General features: G+C 34.3%; 1 long non-coding RNA gene across 1 annotated transcript in view; it reads right to left on the bottom strand.

Annotated features, from left to right (window-relative positions):
- Positions 1-545: 545 nt before the first annotated feature.
- LOC132193245 (uncharacterized) overlaps positions 546-8,823 on the bottom strand; it is an 84,042-nt gene continuing 75,764 nt past the window's right edge. The window contains exons 4-5 of the long non-coding RNA XR_009441420.1: positions 3,104-3,166; positions 546-721 (exon numbers count right to left, since the gene is read on the bottom strand). This is a non-coding gene — a long non-coding RNA (uncharacterized LOC132193245). The remainder of the gene's footprint in view (positions 722-3,103; positions 3,167-8,823) is intronic.

Raw genomic sequence — 8,823 nt, 5'->3', positions numbered from 1 at the left:
TTATATTTAAATAAGTTTATAAGCTTTTTTGTAATATTAAGGAAACAGCTTCTTTTTAAGGTTATTTTTAAATTTATCAGAGAATTTCTTTACCTAGAAAAATTTGTGGATGTTTTTTGAGGTTTTTATATAATACGATAAAATTTCAAATAAAGTAAGAATTGTGAAACTCATTCATTGAGAAAAAATGTTTTTAATAAAAATTAATGCCAGTTTTAGAGGAAGAAAATTATCATGAGATGGGGAAAAATCATAGTTTCTTGAAATTATATATAAGTTATTTCTTTTGATTAAAAAAAATTATCATAATTGTTATGCCATTTATTTTTTGTTTAAAGCCACCATTAAATATTAAAGAATACATACTAAAAATAATTATAAAATAAAGGTGAACGATTTACTTGCAACAATGTAATTCTCAAATTTGTCTTGTAATGAAAAATTTAGAAAAAATAACATTAAAAAAATAATTAAAAATTTATATTCACTTATGATTACAATTATTATTTATCATACAATTTTTTAATAGCTTCCATAATGATCGACCAATTTTATTTTATCTCATTTTTTTAGCTGAATGGATCAACCAGACGTCATGCCTGTTCTATTATGGTAGGTTTCGCTTCGGAGAAAAATCCACCCACGGCCCAGTGCGCAAATAAAATGTCTTTGAAAAGCCAGCGTGGATGCAGCGCTTGAACGCGACGTTTGGAGGGTCAACCTGTCAGTGGCACACCATAAATACGCCTCCGAAGAGAAATCGATGGAAAAAAGCACAGACTATTTATAATACACGGAGTAGGAAATTGCTCAATTTTTATCAATAACATGGAGAATCAATAATAATTAAATAATGATTTAAAAACAAAATCTGCACGCGACACTGCCATACAAACTTTCAGCTTTTTGTTGAAGAAGCGGTGCGTTTTAATTTTATGAGCATGCATTTCAAACATAAGGGGATGCAGAGAGGGTGGCAAAAACAAGGCACTAGAGAGAGAGACTACACGTCACACCCGTTTTTGCCCGAGGGCAAAAATGAAAATATGCACCCGCCGCACGTCTGCAGCAGAAAGGAAATATCAACCGAGGCCCTGGAGGGACTCTTGATTCTCGCGCACGTACGAGTATTAAAACTTTGATTAACTTTGAATGAAGCAGAATAATTCCAGCTAAATTACAAATTAAAAATTGTATTTGAAATAGCGCGAACTATTCAAATTCAAAATTTAAGATTAATTAAAATTATACTGATTTTTTTTGTAATTATTGCCAGGATCTTTGGTGAAATTTTAAGAAATGTGCAAGACTTTTGAATCGTGGTGGGATTTTGATGAAACTCCCATGAATGTACATACTTTTTTTACCTTTTTTATGCTCGGCTGCACACCTGTAGCCTTTCTATCTGAAGGAACCGGGAGTGATGTTTAAAAATTCAACGTTACCTTCCTTCCTTCTCATGAAAGGGAGGCAATTTCAGCGACCATGGTCGTGTAAAAGACGCTTTTTGCATTTGAATGCACTCGATATGCCAGTCCGTGGTAAACCTCCCAGCTCCCATTTATACTAGAGCAAGCATTTTTTTTTTTTTGTAATTCGTTTATCACTCAAATCACGTCCCGCAAACCGCTTTCAATTTTATTCAAACCATTTCGCTCTGGTCATAAAAATAATTGTCTGCAACCAATGCGACCAGTCCATTTTTTCCAAGCAGGGTAAAAGAAAATTTAATGAAACAAGCATAGAAATATTCGATTTTAACTCTTTTAAGAAATATTATTTTTGTTGTTTATTTGCCAAAATTTCCATTATTATTTTTTTTTTAAATAAAAAAATAAATATAATCAATTTTTGGACTAAACGACTCAACCACTGGTCGGAATTTTGCTGAAACCTCGGAAGTAAAAAATCAGCAGCAAGAAAAAAAATGGATTTAAATGTTTATAAAAATTAAAATTGCTCTTATAATTTTTTTTAAATAATTTTCATTTGATAAATTTGAAATTTTTTGACAATTTTGACTCATTTAAAATATTATCTTATTTTTTATTGACGTATTTATTTGATTATATCAAGCAGTTTTTATATTTTGAATCCAAATAAATAGGAAACTAATTATATCTTATTACTTTTGTCTGTTTAGAGTAATCTCTATTTAATTTTTAGCAAAACCCTGATCACCAGCTCTGTTATGTGTTTGTAATTTACATAAAATAATTATTACAAAAATCATTAAATAACATTTACTTACTTCTATGAACTTTATTTAATCCTGGATAGATTTCGAATTATTTTGATGGAAAAATTCCGCTTTTATTTTCAATCATTATTTCCTACTTACTTTTTCGCATGGACGTGTACAATAATATTTAAGGCACCTTAATTGCCTTGCTGACGACTTAATAAAATTCACTTTTTGAAAATAATTTTTTTCGCTTAGTTAATTTTTAATAAATCAATTTAACTTTTCTTCTAATTAAAATACTAATAAGGCTCGGGCTCTCCTACAACTAAAATGGCGGAAACGAATGCGAGCAGCTTGCTCAACATCAAGAGGCAGCCTGGGTTTCATCTTTTGCATATTAAGCAAGTTGTGTGCATCACGTGCACATCACATACACACACGTCCTTAGCACAAGCTGCGGCGCCAACTCGAGCGTCACGTGCTGCATCATTACCAGGCAGTTTGTTCGAGCCAGGTCTACTCTTTATTATTTCTAAGAGCAGCAAACATCAAGCCCGGGACTGTAATCTGCATCTCCAGTTCACGGAGATCGGATTTGATTAATTATTTAAACCGACTTAATTGAGAGAAAACTTTGCTCGCTAGAAAAGTTATAATCTCGGCAAAGAAAGAACACGCCTAGGGCAAATTAGCTTATCAAATTTTCACGAGGGTGCATCAGTGTTCGTGTCTCTCTGTTTGCTCTCCGAGTCACGTTTTTGAAACAACACACCGCGCGTCTCCGGGGCGGTTTGAACAGGCGTACGTGAAAAGCGAGAGTCGGCTTTAATGTAAGTAAGTGCACCGGGATGGAATGAGATTGATGCGGGACCAAGGCAAAAAAGTATTGAAGTTGTAAAAAAGAGAAATTGTACTTACCTCTGCCGACATATTGCTTCTCATATGCTCCAGACGTTGAGGAATGGTTCTCGAAGTCTCGAGCTGAAAAATTGTGACAAAAAATTTGACAAATTTGACTTGAAAAGAAAAAATAATATATTTTATATTTTGTATTCGAAACGTTAAAATATAGGGCTGAAAGTTATTTTGAAATGAAAACAATATAATTATTCATAATTCAATTTTTCTTCATAAAAATTCTTTTATATTACAGAAAGACATTTTCCTAAAAAACAATGAAAATTTTTAATTTGAAAATAACGCCTCTTCGTATAATTTTTTAGGAATTTAAGAAGTAAAAAATTCCTTTTAAATCCTCTTACAAAAGTGTATAAATTAAAAATAAATAAATATATCATTGAGGCGTTTCTTTTCACATTTTTTCTCTAAAGAATTTTCCGATGGAATTTCCAATTTTCGTTGGCACAAAGAACTCTTTTTTTTGTCAATATCAGCAAGGCCTGTATTATTTTCCATTAAAAATTCTTAAGCTCGCCCCAAAAGTTTTGAGCATCTTTGACAGTTTTTGCACAACCGCGATGGCGGGTTGGCCGATCCGGCATAGCCGCTGTGTAGAATCACAAGACTTATAAAGTCGGCACCAGATTTTAATATCTCGCGAATTAGCACGTGGGGGCGAACTTTGCGCTCTGCAAACTTAATAACCAGCAGATTTCGGCTTGTAATCCAGCCAAGTTGTGCGCCGGCAGACGGTGCAAGATAAATTTTTAATCAACAAGCGCCAACCAACAACACAGGCGGTTTGGCCCCGAGAGCCTTTGTTTGCGAGTGGCAATCAGGAGCAATTAATCGATCGCCTTCCACTCTCCTCCTCCCTCGCATTCCGATCCGTCCTGCGGCGAAACCGCCGAGCAGTGGTGCGTGAAATCTAATAAAGCGGCTCAAATATTTCACAGATTGTCTCTGGCCGGGGAGTTGGAAGCTCCGAGGAGTGGAAAAAGATAAGTCCATAAAAAGAAGTTTGTGCCAAACTTCTGGCACAAAACTTATTAAGAACCGGCTGCCGGCGTTCGGAAAAGAGAGAGAGACCCTTCAAGTCCCGGCGCATTTCGGAGTTTATTTAGCTCGGAAATATGAATGTACGTACGTAGTGTGTTTTTGTCCGCCGCACGCACAACCCTATCTAAACGTATTCGCAACTTGTGCCGCGCCGGAGATTTACGCGGTGTGCGCGAAATATATTGTGTGCGAGAGAGAGAGAAGCTCTTTCTTTCTCGCTCTCTCTGGCACGCAAAACGCGTGATTTATGTAGAACGTAAGCCAGCTATGTATATTCAACTTTGCACTACGGCGACGAGGATAAATTCGCTCTCTCCATATTTATTAGCATATGCTCGGTTGCTTTTGGGCGAAATTATAAGCGGCATCATATGTTTTCCTGGCAGCGCAGTCGCTTGTTTCGCCGCCGTCGTCATTTAAAACCGAGAGAGCCATTTTTGGATATTGGATTTCATAACTCATCAAAGCAACAGAAATAAATTCTGTAAATTTAGGTATGTGTTTGTTCGTTCCATTCACGCATTCTCTCTAATTATGCCGTATTCAATTTCGCTCCTGAATTCTTGCAGTGTTAGTTTTAATTTATATGTATGAGCTAGAAATACATTTTAAAACAAACGAGTGATGTACAAAACACCTTGACAAAATAAATTCTTATTGCAGCAAAAGGGGTTTTTTTACCTTGGAAGTTAAAGCAAAATTCTTGCTATTATTCGTGATGCCGTTTTGTCCAACAGTTCAATTTTTTCAAATTAGTCATTTCCATTCCAACAATGCAATGTAACAAATGTGTTAGTAACGATTTGGACAAATAAACTTCAATAATATAAACATAGATTGGCATATCTTAGAGGAACTTTGCAGGGTTCTAAAGCTTTCTTAGTATATTAATCCATTTCCCATGAGAGTAAAGTGGTTTCCTCAAAAAAATCAAGAAGGGAGTTTGTTATAAACTACGTCAAATTTCTACCGAGAAGTATAAATTTTTGAGCGTATCAGACTTTTAAATCTAAAAGCTTTAGCTTGAATTTTCTATTTTTCCACTGGGAATTAACTTCATCCGCTCTTATTTATTTAAACTTGTGAATTCAATTCTACTTTTCCTGTAAGTAAATTATTTTTTTGCAATGTTCTTTAATTAACTGCGATGAAAAATTCATAATAAAACTTGCAAATGAAGAAAGGTTTCTCTTGTAATTATTAAAGAATTTCAGTTTTTTTTTTTTAAATATAACGGAAATATCGAAATCAAAACTTTAAAACCATAAAAAATGGCACCATTGAGTGACATTTAATGTTTGCATATATGTACAAATTTTAAATAATATATCGTTCCTGATAACGCTGTCACCAGCTGTCACCTAATTTTGCTGAATCAGCGGTGAATTCCGTAAAAAAAAATCAGACCACCATGGCAAATAGTGCTGATATAGAATTATTTGTAAATAATGCTGTTTTTAACTTTTGAATTTTTTAGAGCCCTTTGTATCCAAAAGCAAAAAACCATTTTTACTATAACCGAGCTGGAAAAAAACCAATGGATTGATTTTTGCGCGAGGCTCTCACGCTCGGCCGAGAGTGAGATTTCAGTGGCGGCAAAATTACTCTTTTTTAGAAAATGGGGCGTCGAGAGCCTTTTACTGCCAAAGGGCGTCTAAAACTCTGCGGCAGGAGCCAAAATGTCAATCAACGTCATTGCCGCCGTGCTTTATAGGATAAAAAATGGGATCGCGCCGAAAGTGGGTGATATCATTCTGAAAGCATTTTTTGACCTCCTACAGAGTAAAATATGATGAGTTCGCCCCCAATGTATCTGCCACAAACAAAAGGAAATGATAACGTACAGATATATCAAAAGTAAGTTACGAGGAGAATAGAGGTTCTCAAAAAAAAATAATTTTCAAAAGTCAACGTAGGAAAAAGCCTTTTACTTATAGTCTGATTTAAAAATTACAATTTTCCTTATGTTTTTGATCAACGGTCAAAGTTTGCGAAGTGTGACAACGATTTTAAGTTATTCATCAATCGTTTATTCATTCTCTTATAACAACATTTTATGGTGTGTTACCAGTTTTTATTTTTAATTTGATCTTGATTTTTAAGATATTTTGTTATTTAATTTAACTGAATGAAGAATAGATAAATAAGCAACAAATAAACGCTAATGAATCTGGCCAAATTTTAAATCCTATTGTTAAAATTTTTTTTTTCTACTCCAAGTGAATTTGACATTAATTTGTATTTAACAACTGTTGGTAGAATTTTTAAATACTATGGAAAAAATATTTTATTAATAAAAAATGGAGCTACAGGAAACATACATATCAAAAGGAACAACAGAATCTGAGACTAATGGATGCTGTCAACGCGGAAAGTCACCAAAAACTTTGCTCTATCTATCAGACAAAAACACAAAGTCAAAGTCACAAAGTATTGGCTTGTCCAGCGATGCGGTCTAATCCGAACCAACTTTTGGTCGCTGACAAAACAGCCAAACTTTACACTGGTCATGCCAGTGGGACTAAAAGGAGCAAAGTAAAGCCTCGAATGCGGAATTCCATGCCGAATTCCAGTAGGGCGAGGGTGTCGCTGGTGGCAAATAATGCCAAGACGGAAATGAAAACGGCAGCAGAGTGGAAAATTAAAAGCGGGCTCGAAAACATGTGTTGCCTTTGCGTATTAAATTCTGGCCGGGTATAAAACCGGGTGGCCGCCGATAAAGTGGCATTTCAATTGGCACATCACACGGATTCGAGTGCGACGAGCCGGAAAACTGGTCGTGTCAGGAAACTTTTGCAGCTGGCCTGGATGAATAAAACGCTTATCGCGAGCACGGCGCCGCTTTCATTGTTATCATAATTCAGCGCCCATCAAAAGCCACTCTGCATTTTACGCGCCATTAAGTGTGGAATATTAATTGGCCTCGCTGCATGAATTCGAGCTGATTTATCGCCGGTGATGCGGGCGCTGCACTGTAAATTTCTATACGTGTTGATGCCTGTTGCAAAAACCGATCCTGCTGTGTATTTGCACGACTTTGCTGCCAATTCGGAGCGAAATTTATTCGGCTAATAAAATCTAACAGTGGAAATTTGCAGTCGATTTTATGGAAGCAAACAGAGCGAGCCAAATCGCGCCCAATCCTCAAAATAAACAATTTATATCGAAATTATTTGAACAGTTAATGGGAAATATTGAAAAGCAAACCGCAGTGATAAAGTAAAAATTTAATTTATATTCTGTTGCAGCTTAAAATTTGCAGGAAAATATTTAAATTGGACCAGTTTAGATACAAATTTTGGAAAATTGCTTGATAGATCTTCGTATATAATCTCAAAATATTTTCATAAAATTAATTGTTTTTCAAAGATCTTAAGCAAGATATTTAAATCTTTAATCTTTAGAATAAAATCAAAAAAATTAAATTAACCAAGATTTGACTTGTATGTGTAAAAAATAATAACATCTGATAAATGCCCAGGATATTGATGCTCGTTTTTTTTTAATTCAAATTGTATTTTAATTTGAAATTTACCGATCCTTTTTAGTACAATTTATCTGTAGAATGCAATTATCATCTGTGATGGTGCAAAATTTGAAAGTTTAATAGAAAACAAACCATGTTGTTTGCTGATAATGATGTTTGCTCTGCAAATGTCAAAAGCACTCACTCGCGGTAGCGTGTATTTTCATGAGTTCCAAAACAAAATATACGGCTCAAAACTTTGCCGTTACATACAGAAAACGCTTTAAAAAAGCTTAATTTAAATGGGCGCGTGGGAATTTTAATTTGTGCCGCACAAAAAATGTGTTGAGGGCGATGTCGCACTTTTATTTATAAACATGTCGGCGAAGCTCTCCTGAAAAAAATAAACGTGCTGCAAAGTTAATTTGTCCCGGTGAAAAATGGCGTTCCTAAAAGCCTTTCAATTAATTCAAAACATCGACGCCTCGTTCCCTGTAAATGTGGATGTAAATTTGCACCTAAAATTTACGTGGCCAGAATTTAAATTGAATTTTTACAAACCCTCTGACTTTTTTTATTTTCCGTAAAAAAACTCAGTGGTAGAGTTTTATGGATAAATAGATTGTTATTATAAAAAAGAGGCCAATTTTAATTCGGCAAGAATTTTGTACCACAAAATACTCTTTTGGCAGTTTGCAGAAACACGTTTACAATTCGGTGAGCTCATTGTAAACGGTTGGAAAGTTATGTGCTTGAAAAGGCTGCCTTTCCACCTAATTACATGGCATGAAAGTCGAAAGGGCTTGAACAACAAAGGAAAGTTTTGCCAACTTGGAAATTTTAAAAATTACAATAAATTATGCAGCAGTATAAATTTAATTATAAGCCTCGTTATCCTCGACGGATGTAGTGCAGAATTTTCAGAAAAAATTCTGACTAATAAAAGAGGAAGTTGTGCGTTAGCAAGATACAAAGAAAATTTTAATTTTACAAAACTACAAAGTAAATACACAACTCTCATGGGAAATTTAAAAGTATTTTAATTAAATGTTTTTAGAACAGCGCCTTTAGTATTGTCAATTTGAAAATCTTTAAACGACTTTCACTAGTGTGATTAAAACATAATCTACGCGCTGACAAATTATTAATACACTTTATTAAACCATCAACTTGTATTTTATTTAAAAAAAAAAAATTAATAGATGGCATTGAT

This window comes from Neocloeon triangulifer, unplaced genomic scaffold (assembly GCF_031216515.1).
Source record: "Neocloeon triangulifer isolate White Clay Creek 2 clone unplaced genomic scaffold, ASM3121651v1 ptg000003l, whole genome shotgun sequence".
In the NCBI taxonomy this organism is placed as follows: Eukaryota; Metazoa; Arthropoda; class Insecta; order Ephemeroptera; family Baetidae; genus Neocloeon; species Neocloeon triangulifer.
This window is presented reverse-complemented; position numbering and strand designations above follow the sequence as displayed.